Source organism: Ornithorhynchus anatinus, chromosome X1, assembly GCF_004115215.2.
Source record: "Ornithorhynchus anatinus isolate Pmale09 chromosome X1, mOrnAna1.pri.v4, whole genome shotgun sequence".
Lineage (NCBI taxonomy): Eukaryota > Metazoa > Chordata > Mammalia > Monotremata > Ornithorhynchidae > Ornithorhynchus > Ornithorhynchus anatinus.
Window position 1 is genome coordinate 32,661,697 of NC_041749.1, and position 15,931 is coordinate 32,677,627.

At 42.3% G+C, this 15,931-nt stretch overlaps 1 protein-coding gene and 1 non-coding gene across 2 annotated transcripts in view; both read left to right on the forward strand.

Annotated features, from left to right (window-relative positions):
• GLRA1 (glycine receptor alpha 1) overlaps positions 1–15,931 on the forward strand; it is a 104,542-nt gene that overhangs the window by 9,324 nt on the left and 79,287 nt on the right. The window lies entirely within an intron of this gene.
• Positions 14,685–14,822, forward strand: LOC114807100. The gene has a single exon (XR_003755153.1). It is a non-coding gene; the product is annotated as a small nucleolar RNA SNORA7 (small nucleolar RNA).

Genomic DNA, 15,931 nt, shown 5'->3' on the forward strand with positions numbered 1-15,931 from the left:
TGTGTCTACCAACTCTGTTGTATTATAATGTCCCAAGGGCTTAGTACAGTGCTTGACACACAGTAAATGCTCAAATAATACGGTTGATTGGTTATTTACCAGCCGCAATTACACCTTACTCTAATCCCAATTTAAACTGGAGAAACGAAGGCACAGAGAGATTAAGTGGTCTAGATTTTCTCTATCACATATAGTGAATCAACTGTGCAACCAGTGTTAGAATCTACTTTCCCTGGCTCCAACCTGACCACTAAATCAAGGTTTCCAGGTAGGGTTTGGAAATTCCTTAGAATCTGAAAGGCTAACTGACCCTCCAATCCTCAATTCCCTCTTCCAGGGAGAGTTTGGTAGATAAACCTAGGTTGGAGTAAGATGTAGGGGGAGTGAGAAGATCTAGCCCGAGAGAAAGTCAGTGGGAGCGGTTGAAGATTTATGAAAGGAGAAGATAAAGATCTGAAGATCTGGAGCTATATTTCTTTTTGTTTTGTTTTGTTTTTGAGGGGGGTGGGGAAGCTGGTATTTTTTGAGTGCTTACTATGTACCAGGTATTGTTCTAAGTACTGGGATAAATACAAGGAAATCAGGTAGGACACAGCCCTTGGGCGCAAAGTCTTAATCCCCATTTTTTTACAGATGAGGGAACCGAGGCACATAGAAGTTAAGTGACTTACCCAAGGTCACACAGTAGACAAGTGCTGTGTGGGTCTGTCTAGCTGAGGTGGGCAGGTCTGGGGATTGCTGAATTTGGAGCCAGTGGACTTTTCTCCCTTGCCCTGTTGCTTCTTGCATATCGGTTCTCATGAGTTCGGCTGCACCTGCCTTTTAGACCTGATTTCTTTAAACTAGATGCTAAAAGAGCCACCAGACATCAAGCAATCAATGATACTTATTGAGAATTTAATGTACTGTACTAAGCACTTGGGAAAATACAATAGAATTGGTAGACATGATCCCAAACCTCAAGGAGTTTACAATCTAGTGGATTCAGGGATGGTTCCAAAACAAATCTTTACTAATGAAATAACAAACATTCAAAGGTCAAAAGTCAGTATTAAGGTATTATCCCATCAAGCACTGTACAAACCAGTCATTGATCCTGAAACATTAAAATAGCCCTGGTTCATTCATTCATACCAAATCATCAGGAGATTTTGCAGTGATAGATCTGTGTTGGAGCTTGAACTTTGATTTTTCCCATTATTGATAAAATATACTGTCAATGTTTGATCATCAATTTGATTTTTTTTACCCATTTAATGGATGTAGTGGAAAAGTGCCTGTCATGCCACCCAACTATGTGCATCAATAAGGAGTCAGCACTTCCCAAGACATGTCCTCGTGTCTTCCCAAAGCTATCTGTCCTAGTTGCCCCCAGGGAGACCCCAAACACCAGTCCCTCAAAACATAAGCAGTGAGGTCTTCAATAGAACTTGGTTTTCTAAATCATAATGAGTGAGCCCCAGAGGAAAAAAAAACAAAGCTTCATGGTCTCAACTTTCCATCTTCACACACTGCTGTGAGAGAGATGCATAAACACGGGTAATAGTCTTCCTTTATAGACCACAAATGTAATCGCCTGGAAGCAAATGTCATTTTCTTTAGCAGCCTTCCATCTGTAGATAACCCAAAGTGTTTTGTAACTCAATAACCTTGCTAGTGGCTGGTGGAGTAACTGTAAAAGCCAATGTCGCATAGATGAGACACTCAGCATCCACTTATTCCCAGGCTTAACACAAGAATATCATTCATGGGCAGAAGTAAGATGGACAGGATGCCTCCTTTAAATTTCACTCTTTCTCAACACAATAGTAGAAATAGGATCTTTGGTTTTCATTGACTAATGGGTAGGGTCTTGATTTAATTACCCTGGGTCCGGTCCTTACCCTAATACTGCCCTTCCACCAACTTACCACCACCACCATCACCACCATCATTATCATCATAATTGTGGTATTTATTAAGCGCTTACTAAATGTCAAGCGCCATCCTAAGCATTAGGGAAGATATAAGATAGTCAGGTCCCACATGGAGCTCACCTGGAAGAAGGAGAGAAGTAAGAAGAAGAGCATATGTTGAATCCCCATTTTGCAGGTGAGGGAACTGTGGCCCAGAGAAGTTAAGTGACTTGCCCAAGGTCATACAGCAGACAAGTGACAGAATCAAGATTAGAACCCAGAACTTCTGAATCCTAGGTATATCACGGTGTATTTATCCATCACCACCTCATCGTTAGCGTTAAAAGCCATTTTCTGATGGCCAGTTGAAAGCCTATATTTCTGTTCTAGACACTGCAGAGTTAGCTAAGAGGAAGATGCAATCCCCAACCTCAAGGAATTCACAGTCTAAAAAGGACCAACTAGATGTCATCCATTGAAGATGTTCTAGTTTACCCAGAGTGTCACACTTTTGGAACTCTCTGGGCAAGTACAAAATGTTGGGGGTGATTGTGATTGTGATATAAGGCTTAAAGTACATGGGATAAACCATCTGTGAGCCACAAAGGCAAAATGGTTAAGAACTAAGGAAAGAATGGCTGGAGATCCCTAATGTATTCATTTATATTAATGTCTCTCTCCCTCTCTAGACTGTAAGCTACTTGTGGGCAGAAAACGTGTGTACCAGCTCTGTTGTACTCTCCCAAGTGCTTAGTAGACTGTAAACTTGTTGTGGGCAAGGATTCTATCCATTAATTTTGTACTCTCCAAGCACAGTAAGCACTCAAAAAATACAGTTGACTGGTTCTGCACAGTGCTCAGTAAATACCATTGATTGATTGATTGACTGATTTTGGGCAGGGAAAGCATCTACCATCTCTTTTCCATTGTACTCTCCCAAGTTTTTAGTATAATCTTCTGCACACAGGAAATGTTTAGTAAATACCACTGATTGGAGATTGTCTTCAAGAATAGCAAATAAAGGATGAAGGAGCAAGAATATCTGGAATTTATTCTCAAGGATGACAAGAAGGGTACACACCAGAGCAGGGTAATATCTTCAGTGACTGGGAGATAGGAGAACACAGGAACTTTAAGGATAGTAACAGTAAAGAAGTAAGCAAACTGAGAGGAAGGAGTAGGATAAGAAGGGACTCTTGATCATAAAGGGGAACCATAAAGACGATCCTTGATCAAAAATCTGTTCCTGGATGAGGAGGGAGATGTGGGAGGATGAAAGCATACCAGCCTCCTTCACCTGTGACCAACACTCTAATACCCCGCCCCCCCCAAGGAGATTTCAAAAGCAAGAAGACCCCTGTAGGGAGGGATACTGGAGAGGGTAATGGGGGTTTGTATTGTGATCTTTGCTCCTCTGCACCCAGCTAGTCAGGAATCACTGATCAGCACCAGTGTGCAGTGGCCTGTTTTCCCTCCTACTTACCCTGAGAGCCCCATGGGGGACGGGGACTTTGGCCAACTTGATTATCTCGTATTTACCCCAGTGCTAGTATAGTGTCTGCTACGTAGAAAGTACTTAATAAATAAAGTACTATCGTTACCTTCACTATTATTACTATTATTATTATTATTGCCAGGTGCTCCTGTATCCACCTACATGTGGACCACCATGCTTGATGCTGGGTTGTATTGTGCCTTCTGTGGGTTCTTTTTCAGAGACCCACATGGAGGTATATTGTCCTTGGAGGACTTTTTTGGTAATACAAAATACTGTTTTTTTATGGTAATTGTTAAGCACTTTCTATGTGCCAGACACGGTACTATGCAGTGGGGTAGATACAACCTAATCATGTTAGACACAGTCCATGTCCCACATGAGGCTCTCAGGCTTAATCCCTATTTTACAGATAAGGTAACTGAGGCACAGAGTAATTACCCAAGATCACACAGAGAACAAGTGGCAGAGTTGGAATTATAACCCAGGTCCTTCTGACTCCTAGGCCCATGGTCCATCCACTAGACCACACTGCTTCCCAAGCCTATTTGTTCATTACTTCCCTGTAGAACATCTGGGAGAGATGGAGAGAGGACAGGCGAAGATCTGGGGATGTGTATTTGGCTCAATATGGGGAATAACTATTTTTGGATCATGCAAGTTACTAGAAAAATAGCTCTTTCCCATTTTCAGATCATCATGCCTACAACTTCTTCCCAAAGACCTTACTCTCACAATCCAAGTTGAGCACAGAGTTGGAGGAGATGGTAAGAGGGTTCCTTTTCCAGCCTCCTAAAATTCCCCTTCAGCTCTGCAGAGAGGAACTGCTGAACAATTCCATCTAATCTAGACCCGAATGTGCTTTTCAAATGGGCCAGCCAAACTCCCCAGGCAGTACCCACAGAGCTATCAGGGTTGCCTTCATCACACTGATCTCCAAAGCACTTGAGGCTTCTCCATCTTGCTAGAGATTCAGCTTCCACTGCTTCATCCAGGAGAACCTCCCATGGACCAATCAGGAAGTAAATCCCAGGGGATTACATTTCATTTCCTCTGCTGCCTAATAAAATGTTCCTTGCTGTGGGTCCCTGGGCAGTGCATTACAGGCATAACTAGTTAATTTATCAGTTACACACAGAAGAACTGATGTCCAGGACAATTCGGCCTCCATGAGAATTTAATTTAGGTGAACCCTGGACCACCATTCTGGGTAATAGTTTATTACAAAGAGAAATGTGCTTAATAAGAATTTACTTTACCCTCTCTTTTTGGAGTGTCCCTAGTTGCACTTAATTTAATTTCAAAGCTTTATTTATTTGGTGCATTACCTAAAAAGAAGGAAATGCTACAGAAGCTACTTGAATCTGTGCCGTGGGAAACACAATAAGGGTTCTTGGGGCACTATTTCCTCATTAGCTGTTCTCGAAACAAGAAAATGACAATAATGGATTTAGTATTCCCCAGGTTCACTGTACATGGTTTGCTGTTGCACTGACAACAAGTCCTCTGAAAAGTCTTTCATTTATTTTGTCCTGGGATTGTTTGGAACTTGGAAATTGGTGTCTGTCATACTGGGGCCTTGGTTTCATAAATTGAAGTTGAAAAAGAAAACCAGTAGTGGCCCCTTCCCTCCTCAAATCTAAAGGGTAAAGGGTCTTAAAGGGGAAGCAGCCATTGGAAGCATTACACGAAGGGTATCTTTCCTTCATTTGGTTTTCGATTGATGCCAGAAGCTTCTGAGGTCCCCTTGATCACAAAAAAAACTTAGGATCACATACCGAAATGAAATCTGTCTTGAGGATGTAGACACTTGAAAGGCTTAGAGACACTAGGGTGACATCTCTTCAAAAGTGAAAGGACCAAAAAGCAATGAAAACTCTGCAGGGACCTGAGGAAGTGAGAGCTGAGAATCACCAAAGGCAATAGAAATCAGATCTTAAACATCAAGAGCTAAGTGTGGAGACAAGACATTTGTGGTAATGGACATGGAAGACTGCAAATGGCTAATTGTCAGCCCCAAGGGAGGTCTGACATAAATGGTACACAGAATTTGGTGCCTTTCAAGAGATCAAATTTGGGCTTTTTTTCAAAATGATACCCAAGGAATAACTGCCACGTGGAACTCCTCTTTTCAGAATACTCACTATCAGGAGGAAAACCAGAGTAAAACAGTCTATCAAGAGGCTGCAATAGGAAAGGAGGGAATTCAGCATGAAGGGAATGCAGGATCTGCCTCAAAGTAGTAATGAGTAATCACTGCAATTGCTTTATAAATACCACAATCATTATTAATTCTTATTTTCTTAGTTTCTTCAAGTGTTTACTAAATGCAACACACTCTAAGCACTTGAGATGTGTCACAAGTAGCTTGCACTTTAACAGGAAAACAGACATAGAAATATTGTCCATATGTTCATAAATGCTGAGGCTAGCCATAAATACATAAATATATGAGTACAGCAGGCAGCTGATGGGTTGAAAAGAATTGAATTGCTGATAATTAATTGGGAAAGACTTTTAGGGGTTGAGATTTTAGAAACGCTTTGTAGGTGGGTAGGGCTGAGGCCTGGCAGATATAAGGGGAAGAGAATTCCAGGCCCAGGGGACAAAATGAACAAGGGGTCAGAGGTGTTCAAGGTGAGAGCAGGATTCAGGCAGGTGTTGGTCTTGGGAGTCAGGAGCATGAGTAGGGGAGTAAGAGAGGTGTAGTAAATAGCTTAAGTGGAGAGAGATGGGGGAGAGCCTTAAGGTTTAATAGTAAGGATGATCTTTGCTTGATAAAGAGAGAGATGAGTAAACGAAAGACTTGGGCATCAGCATCCAGCATCCAGACATCAGCATGAAGCATGAACTGAAGGGTTGAGAGACTGGAGGCCGGGAGAGGAGGCAATTTGGGATAAGGTTTCAAAAGACCTCACAGGGGCTTTGTTATGGTATTTGTTGAGTGCTTAATATGTGCCAGGCACTATACTAAGTGATGGGATAGATACAAGATAATCAGGTTGGACAAGGTCCCTGTCCCACATAAGGATCACAGTCTTAATCCCCATTTTACAGATGAGGCATATGAGGCCCAGAGACTTGCCTAAGGCCTTACAAAAGCCAAGTGGCAGATCCAAGATAAGAGCCCAGGTCCTCTGACTTCCAGGCCCATGTTCTTTCCACTAGACAATGCTGCTTCTTTTGGGTTTGAGCAATGTGAATTCTGCTGGATGAATTTGGAATATGCATGAATGGTTTTTTCCATTGCCAAAGTATTTATTGGAAACTTCTGAAGACTTGTCAAGTTGGTGATCTGGTTCTTTCAGCCCACTGATTACACTTGAAATCTATGAACATCTTTTTCTCCATGCAATTCAATGGCTCTCCGGGAGAAAGAGATACTGCCTTCTGTTTGTTTTGGGAAAACATTTAAAAGAAAAAAATCTGCTCCTTTTGGCATTCTCATCCTTGGTACATTTTCTTGAACAGCCAATAAAACCCCAGCTATTTGTGAGAGTTCTGCAAAAGCATGGAGATCCATTGCATTCTGATAACCTGCTTTCAATACTGCCAATACTTGCTGCTTCAAAGAAAGATCAGAAAAAATAATAATACCCATAATACACATCACCAATCTTACCAGATGGGGAGGGGAGTTATCCTTATAGGACCTAGCCACAAGCAACATATGTTCTGAAACCTGTGATTTGATGAGTCTTTTCTCATCCTAACTAAAAATATTAGGATTGATCATAGATTTCTCCAACTCTTTTAAATTTCAGTCCTGTAATTTCCTCAAAGACACTTTTCAGTTGTAAATTTTATAGACTGACAAAGGGAAGTACTCCCTCTAGTTTGATCGCTGTGGCTCCTTGGAAGATTTGTCAAAGTTGCCATCCATGAGGCTCCATGCCATTACCTTTCTTGCACAGAAGGCCTCATGTCAGAGCATCAAGGACTCCAGACAACTCCCCTCTGCAGTGGTGTTATGAGTTTTATTGGACTTAGTGATTCTGTCCTGAGACATTATGAAGAGAAAAATAATTAGTCTGGTTCACCAAGAGGTTTGCAGTGAAAAAGAAAAGTCACTTGAGATAGCAGGAGGGTTGGCCATCTCATCAATCAAGCCTCAGAAGTTAATTAATGTTTAAGAAAGTCTGCCACTGAGCAAAGCTCTGAGATCCCTCCCTCCCTCCAAGCCCAATACTTGACTTGAAGAATGCATGGGTTCAAATTTTGCTTCTACCCCTTGTTGGTTGAGTGGATCTCAACAGTCACCTGATCTTTCCAATCAATCATGGGAATGTGTTGAGCACTTACTGTGTGCAGAGCAAGTGCTTTCCATCTCAATAACTTCAGCAGCACATTGGGAAGCAGAAATACTTATCTCCCATCAATTAATAAGGGCTCTGACTCTACCCCAAACTTTGAATGATAATGTAGACGAACAGGAGAAAAGCAATGTAAAAATAAACTAAATCAGCCACTTGACCATTTTTTTAGCTTAAATTTAACTTGCCATGGATGGGTGAGTTCTTTGCAAGGCTGTGAATGACTGTATGAAAAATCTGCTTCCAGAATTGCTCAGAGGCCATCTCCCCAGGATAGTCTGGTAAAAAGTAAAGAAAATGTCCCCTGAGTCACAGATGTTGGGACAGGATACACTTTCCAGAAGCTGGACTCCCCATCTAGACTGTAAATTCATTGGCAGGGAACATTTCTACCAATTCTGTTGAAGTGTACTTTCCCAAGTGCTTAGTACAGTGTTCTGCACACAGTAAACTCTCAAAACAAAAACCCCACTGATTGATTGGACTTGTGATGATAAAAGTAATAATGGTATTGTTAAGTGCTTACTATGTGCCAGGCACTGTACTTAGCACTGGATGTAGATACATGGTCCCCATCCCACATAAGGCTCAGAGTCTTAATCCCCATTTTACAGATGAAGTAACTGAGGTACAGAGAAGTGAAGTGACTTGACCAACATCACACAGCAGACAAATGGTGGAGTGGGGATTAGAACCCAGGTCCTTCTGACTCCCATGCCTGTACTCTATCCACTAGTCTACACTGCTTTCCAAGTCCTTAGTGATTCTATAGTTACTAATTTGTGGAACCAAGTTTATTGAGGTGGCAGAACAGCAATACTATCAACCTGACCTACAGTATCCCATCTGTCAAATCAGTCGTACTGCAGCAGTCTTATCAAAGAACTGGAATTCCATCCTTTAGAAGCAACTACATCCCAAGATCCAAGATTCTCATGGACTGAAACTGCCCTAGTATTACTAAAACAGCAAGACGTCAGTTCTCTTCATGTACATTTCTGCTGGCATTCTCTCAAATAGGACTCTGGCTGGCTCAGTGTCTTCACTTCACTGTTCTTCACTCACTTGAGAGAAGTGAAAAATGCTGAGGTTTACTACCTGGGTTATTTAACTATTTCAGTCACGTGGCCTAGTTCATACCTGGAAGTCAGGAGACCTGGGTTCTAACTCGAGTTCTGCTACTTGTTTGCTGCGTGATCTTGAGCAAACCACTTAACTTTGCTGCACTTCCATTTCCTCATCTGTAAAATGTGGATTAAATACCTGTTCTCCCTCACCCTTGTGTGAGGCCCATATGGGTCGGGGACTAAGTCTGATCTGATTATCTTGTACCTACCCCAGTGTTTATTGCATGCTTGGCACATAGTAAACACTTAACAAATACCACAAGTATTACTATATGCTAGGCACTGGACTTTACGTGGAAGTAAATACAAGATAAGGAAACCAACATAGCAGGCCACTAACAGTGCTGGATCTACAATGCTCGTTTCCTGACACCTAGTCCCACGCATTTCCCAGTAGGGCACTGGACCTGGTAAAGTTGTACTCAATGTTTTGAGCTGATTAATTATTTGTTCTCTATGGGAGTAACTGTCTTGGGACTTGGCTTTGTCAACCTAACACACACATGAACAAAATCTTCTTTTCACCAGTGACCTTTTTAAACATAAAGCTACGTATACTTTTCATTCAACCTCAAATAACCCTAAAATGACAATCTGGAGCTTAGTCTGTCAACTGTATTTATTGAGAGCTTACTGTGTGCAGAGCACTGTGTGCAGAGCACTTGTTAAGCACTTGGGAGAGTACAGTACAACTGTAAACAGACACATTCCCTGCCCGCGATGAACTCACAGTCTAGACAAGCTATTGACTGGGCTCTTCCCAGGTATGCCCAAACTTAACTGGAGGAAGAATTGATTAATCAATTAATCAATGATAGTAATATACTAAGGCCGTACCGTACTAAGGTTTTAGGAGAGAGTTCGTCCAACAGAGTTGGTAGACACATTCCCTGCCCACAACGAGCTTAGAGTCTAGAAGGGGAGACAAATATTAATATAAATAAATACTTTATAATAATAATGATGATAGTATTTGTTAAGCACTTACTTTGTGCCAAGCACTGTACTAAGCACCGGGATGGATACAAGCTAATCAGGTTGGACACAGTTCCTGTCCCACATGGGGCTCACAATCTCAATCCTCATGTCACAGATGAGGTAACTGAGGCACAGAGAAGTGAAGTGACTTGCCCAAAGTCACACAGCTGACAAGTGGCGGAGCCAGGATTAGGACCCATGACCTCTGACTCCCAAGCCCGTGTACTTTCCACTAAGCCACACTGCTTCCCAAGCACTTACTATGTTTCAGGCACTGTACTAAGCACTGGGGTGGAAACAAACAAATCCGACTGGACACAGTACCTATCCCAGGTGGAAATCACAGTCTCAATCCCCATTTTACAGATGAGGTAACTGAAGCTCAGAGAAGTGAAGTGACTTGCCCAAAGTCACACAGCAGACAAGTGGTGGAGCTGGGATTAGAACCCATGACATTTTGACTCCCAGGCCCGTGCTCTATCCACTAATGCCAATATGTTTCTGGTTGTGCCCCGCCTTATTTACATATGAACCACAAGAAAGTCAAGTAACTCAGAACAAAGAAGCAGCATGGTCTAGTGAAAAGAACACCAGCCTGAGAGTCAGAAGACCTGAGTTTTAATGCCACCTTTGCCGTTTACTTGCTGTGTGACTTCAGTCAAGTCTCAACTTCTCTGTGCCTCAGTTTTCCTGTTCTTCCATTTAGACTGTGAGCCCCATGTGGGACAGGAACTGTGTCCAACCTAATAATTCGTGTCTCTTGGAGCACTTAGAATAGTGTTTGACACATAGTAAGTGCTTAGCAAATACCATTAAAAAAAGCAAGAGGAATTTAGGGAAACAAACAAACGAGAATTTAAGTTTTAAAGAAACCAGGAAATATCCTGAGCAAATCTTTATCACCAAATAACTTTTTTAAAATAATGAACAAACTATGAGGAGAGCAAATGTTTTAGCAGCATCCTTAGACTAAAAGCAAGGTCTCCTACTGAGGTATGAGGATGCATAGGAAAATCCTGCAGTTTGGTAAGCACTAATTGATATCCAACCACCTGTAACTGTTTGGCTTGATTCATTATTATCAGTGGTGAAATGAAAAAAATAACAAATTTTAAACTCCATTTTAGAAAATAAAGCTTAAAGATATGTGGCAGAAATGTTTCATTAAGTGAAGCAAAATTGCCTAATAGGTAGTTCAGTCCCTCTCTCTCCAAACCAACCAAAGCAGATGGGCCTCTCCCCTAGGTAATATTTAATAAATTCAGCCAAGGTGATAAGCACTGAGAAGAATCTCAGAGTGGCCTCCTGCACTGGGCCACCCAGTGTCATAGTCCCAGCCTCACTACTTATTTCAAGGAAGGGTGAAGATGCGCTTGTACGGGAAGAAGAACAGAAAGAGGGTCAAGGAAGTTTAAATAAGAAAAAGGAACAAAAAGGCCCAGTAAAAGGGTCTTTCCAAAGCCCAGAGTTTGTTTGCTTGTTGTTGTTTTCTTAAAAAAGGCAGTTTTTATTTGCTGTTTGGGCAGGAAGAAGGTAGAAGAGGAGGCAGGGGGGTGGAGGGATGAGTAAATAAAAAAATTCCTTACCGGAAACAGCTGACTGCAATGGAGAGATTCTTACTGTCACTGGCTGGACGGCTAGTGAGAATTCTGTCAAGTGAAACTTTCAAAGTCCATTAGCTACTACCTTCTCCATGAAGCCTCCCCAGAAAAACTGAATTGGGGGGTAGAATTCCTTCTGACCTTGTTGATAATAACTGTGGTACTTGTTAAGCACTTACTTTGAGCTAAGCCCAATACTAGGCACTGGAGTAGATGCAAGCTTATCAAATCAGACACAGTCCCTGTCTCACCTGGGACTCTCAGTCTAAGAGGAAGGGAGAACCCATATTTAATCCCCAATTTAGAGATGAGGAAACTGAGGCACTGGCAAGTGTCTCTCCACACCTGATCCCACCACAGAATTCCCATAATTACTTCTCCTTTCAGTATGGGATTGGAAAGGCAAGAAAAAGGAATTTTAAATGCCAAGGAAACAAAAATAAATGCTAGTTAAAAACATGATCTAGATGAGCCTCTCATCTCCCTTGAGATCCCAAGTTTCTTAAAAGCAGGGACCATTACTTCATTATGTCCTGCCAATTGCTTTCCTAGGCTTCGCAAGTATGAACATCCTTAATGAAAATTCTCTGGTGGAGTGGAAGGGCATTCTCTCAGCCACTGCAGGCTTTCCAAAGGGGAGGGACTTTTTAAAAGGAAGATGTTTTGATAGGATGGATGTAGGGATTGGCTCCAGCCATCAACTGGAGCCTCTAGCTCACTGTGGGCAAGGAATGTTTCTACCAACACCATTACATTGTACACTCCCAAGTGCTTAGTACAGTGCTTTGCACATGGTAAGGGTTCAATAAATGATTGATTGATTGATCGACAATCACATGGGCTAAGCAAGTCAGGAGGGAAAGAAGGTCAACAAGATAAAGAAGGGTCTGATTAATGGAGACTCAAGCTCACGTTCAAGATTGGCAAATGAAAATCAAATGCAGATTTTGATGCATAAGTCAATTGAGAAGCAGCAGAGCCCAGTGGGTAGAGCACAGGCCTGAAAGTTAGAAGGTCCTGGCTTCTAATCTGATCTCTGCCACTTTTCCGCCATGTGACCTTGGACAAGTCAATTCACTTCTCTGTGCCTCAGTTCCCTCATCCATAAAATGGGAATCAAGACTATGAGCCCCATGTGGGACAAGGACTGTGTCCAACCTGCTTAGCTTGTATCTAGCCTCAGTGCTTAGAGTAGTGCCTGGCACATAGTAAATGCCTAATAAATACCATTTTTAAAAAAATTGGTGAGGGGTTCTATTCTCCCAACTTCCTTCTTGGAATGTTTGCACCATCTCAGAACTTTTGCACTCACAACCTTCTGCTGCACTTTGTATCTACATATTCTATTCACTAAGCACTATTTCAACCTCTCTGTGAATGTGTGTGTCTGTCTCTCCTGTTAAGTTGTCCACTCTTCATGGCCAGGGAAAGTGTCTCCTCTACCAAGTGTACTCTTCCAGGTGTTTAATAGGAAACTCAGTAGGTACTCAGAAAACACAGTAAACACTCAATACATACCATTCAGTCACTGATTGAGGGAGAGGTGGAAAAGTCAGCTCATTCCAAAGAACAAATACTCCTTCCATCCTGCTTCGTATTTTCCCTTTCACTAAGTATCCTTAGGCTATCACATCTCCAGATCTTTCACAAACTGTGCACAGTCCTAAATATCTTCACTCAGATCAAAAGCCCTCTCCTTATTGGACATAGGACATAAACTGGTCTTACATAAGTAACAAACAAACAAATGTCTTTGCAAAGACAAGCTGGGCCCGTTTGCCAGAACTGCTTCTGCTCCCCTGAGGTCTTGCCCGCTATCCTTCATATAGCCTCACATTAATCATAATACTTTGTAACAATTAGGCTGGTCAAAGCAGCTCTTAACTATTGCTACTGATATCCATCTCTCTTCACAAAGAATCACTGAAGCTTGTCAAGTCCTTGTCCAGGTATCCTGCTCACTCCCCTCAGAATGTCATCATGAGAAGAGACTTAATACTGTAACTGTGTCATAGAGAAGATTCAGCACTATATAATCACTTATAGCTGACTCTCTCCCTTTCACCTTTCTGTTTCACCTTTCAGTTTCCCTCCCCCATTGCCTTCAAGCTTTCCTTTGTCTTTCTATCTTCTTTATATTTGTCTGCCCTTCCTAATGCTTCTATTCATTACTGCACCTCTAGGAGTTGGGGAATCTGTCCTTCTCTCACCTCCTCTCTCCTACCTGCCCTTCCAACCCAACAGGGAAGGGATATCTCTGACTCCTGCACCATTTCTGCATTTACTACCTCAAGCGACCTAGAGCAAAATTGATATTTTGACTTGGGGCCATTACCTGGTTCATACCATAATAAAATTAATAATAATGTTGGTATTTGTTAAGCGCTTACTATGTGCCGAGCACTGTTCTAAGCGCTGGGGTAGACATAGGGGAATCAGGTTGTCCCACGTGGGGCTCACAGTCTTCATCCCCATTTTACAGATGAGGGAACTGAGGCACAGAGAAGTTAAGTGACTTGCCCACAGTCACACAGCCGACAAGTGGCAGAGCTGGGATTCGAACTCATGAGCCCTGACTCCAAAGCCCATGCTCTTTCCACTGAGCCACGCTGCTTCTCCGACCAACCATTGCCCAGTACAGTTTCACCACTTAGGACTTGTACATGTGATTTTCTATCTGTAAAATTCCAGCAACAAATCAGAAGATGTCATTTATAGTGGTTTAAGCTGCCTAAAAAATGCTGGAACATGATTTGTTACTCTTAACAAACTATTCTATTTTTGAAAATATGACACTGGGTTTGATGGTCCCTACCAGTGCAGGCTTAACCCAGGGTCTGACTGAGTCTTCTTTTTCACTGTCTTGTACAGTACCAAACACAGGATATTCTCAGCATTCAGTGAATATTAATGGTTATGACAATGATGATGCTGGAGGGGAAAAGTGATATTTGCCCCACCCTCAGCCCCATAGCATTATGTACATATCTATAAATTATATATTCTAAAGTATTTATTTATATTAATCTCTGTCTCTCTCTCTAGAATCTAAGTTCACTGTGGGCAGGAAAAATGTCTACCAACTCCACTGCACTGTACTCTCCCAAGTGCTTAATACAGTGAGGGTTCAAAAAATACTATTGATGATGATGATGACAGTAATTCATGATGATGATGATGGGAACTTCTCATCTACCTATATTACATGTAACAGCCATGCATGTAAAAGGAACCATTACAGTTTGAGAAATTTTAAAATGACTCAAGACAGAAGACCCCTCTCAGGGTCACATCTGGAGAATTTCCAGTACTCTACCAGTCTTGGCTATGGGAGGGAGAGTCCAGCAGAGGCATACCCATTCCATTCCTAGCTTGAGCCATGGCTAGCGAGTGGAAGGCAATCTGCTACAATGCAAAACTCACCTGTGCTGGGCAGCTGTGGCATGGGAGAGAGTCGAGAGCAGGGACCCAAGTTTATTGCATGGCAGAAGGCAATGGTAAAACACTTCCATGTTTTTACAAAGAAAACTCTATGGATACACTACCAGAATGATTGCAGATGGAGAGCGGGGCTTTCTGGCAGAGATGTGTGCATGGTGTCACTATGGGTCGGAAACAACTTGATGGCATAAGACAAGACAAGACAGAAAAAAATTCTAGACCCAGGGTGAATCCAGCTCAGGACTCTGTCCCTGAGTGACATCTATTGTACTGTACTCTTCCAAATGCCTAGTACACTCTTCTGCACACAGTAAGCACTCAATAAATATCACTGATTGATCAAACATTGCTGGGAGGAGCAGTGAGATGGTTGCCCGTTGGCATTATCCCCATGATTAGAAATGAACTTCACTCCCCAGCAATGTTTGAGGGTCTCCCTTTTCCACCCCATCAGAAATAAGATGGTAGTTATCCCTTTGGTGCTGCTCTGAAAGAAAGGTTGGGTTTTTCTAAATGATTTTCTGGTTTTTGGTTTCCATCAGTCTGGTTGTAAATCCAGTCTTCTCCAATCACTCAAATAAGAGTACTTATTGAGTGATTGCTCTGTGTGGAGCTCTGTACTAAATCTCTTGGAAGAATACAATAGAAGTGGTAGGCTCGATCTTTGCCTTCAAGGATCTTATAATCTCATGTGGAGCTTACAGGCCAATTTAACTGTCCGTGATGGATACCAACCAAAGGAGTCAGGAGCTGCTCTGGAGAGTTCCTGGGGTCCCTCATCCCCTTCCAGGAGGGTTGGAATGAGAAGAGGGAGAGCTGGGAACAGAGAGTCCCAGGAACAGGCTAAGGCAAGGTGGGAGGAAGGGAGTAGGAGGGAAGCAGCATGGTGTAGTGGATAGAGCACGGGCCTGGAAATCAGAAGGTCATGGGTTCTAATCCCAGCTCTGCCACTTATCTGCTGTTTGACCTCAGGCAAGTCACTTCTGTTCTCTGTGTCTCAGTTACCTCATCTGTAAAATGGGGAATAAGATTCCTTTCTGACTTCCCATTCTCCTGCCTCTCCCCACTTGAGTCCATATTT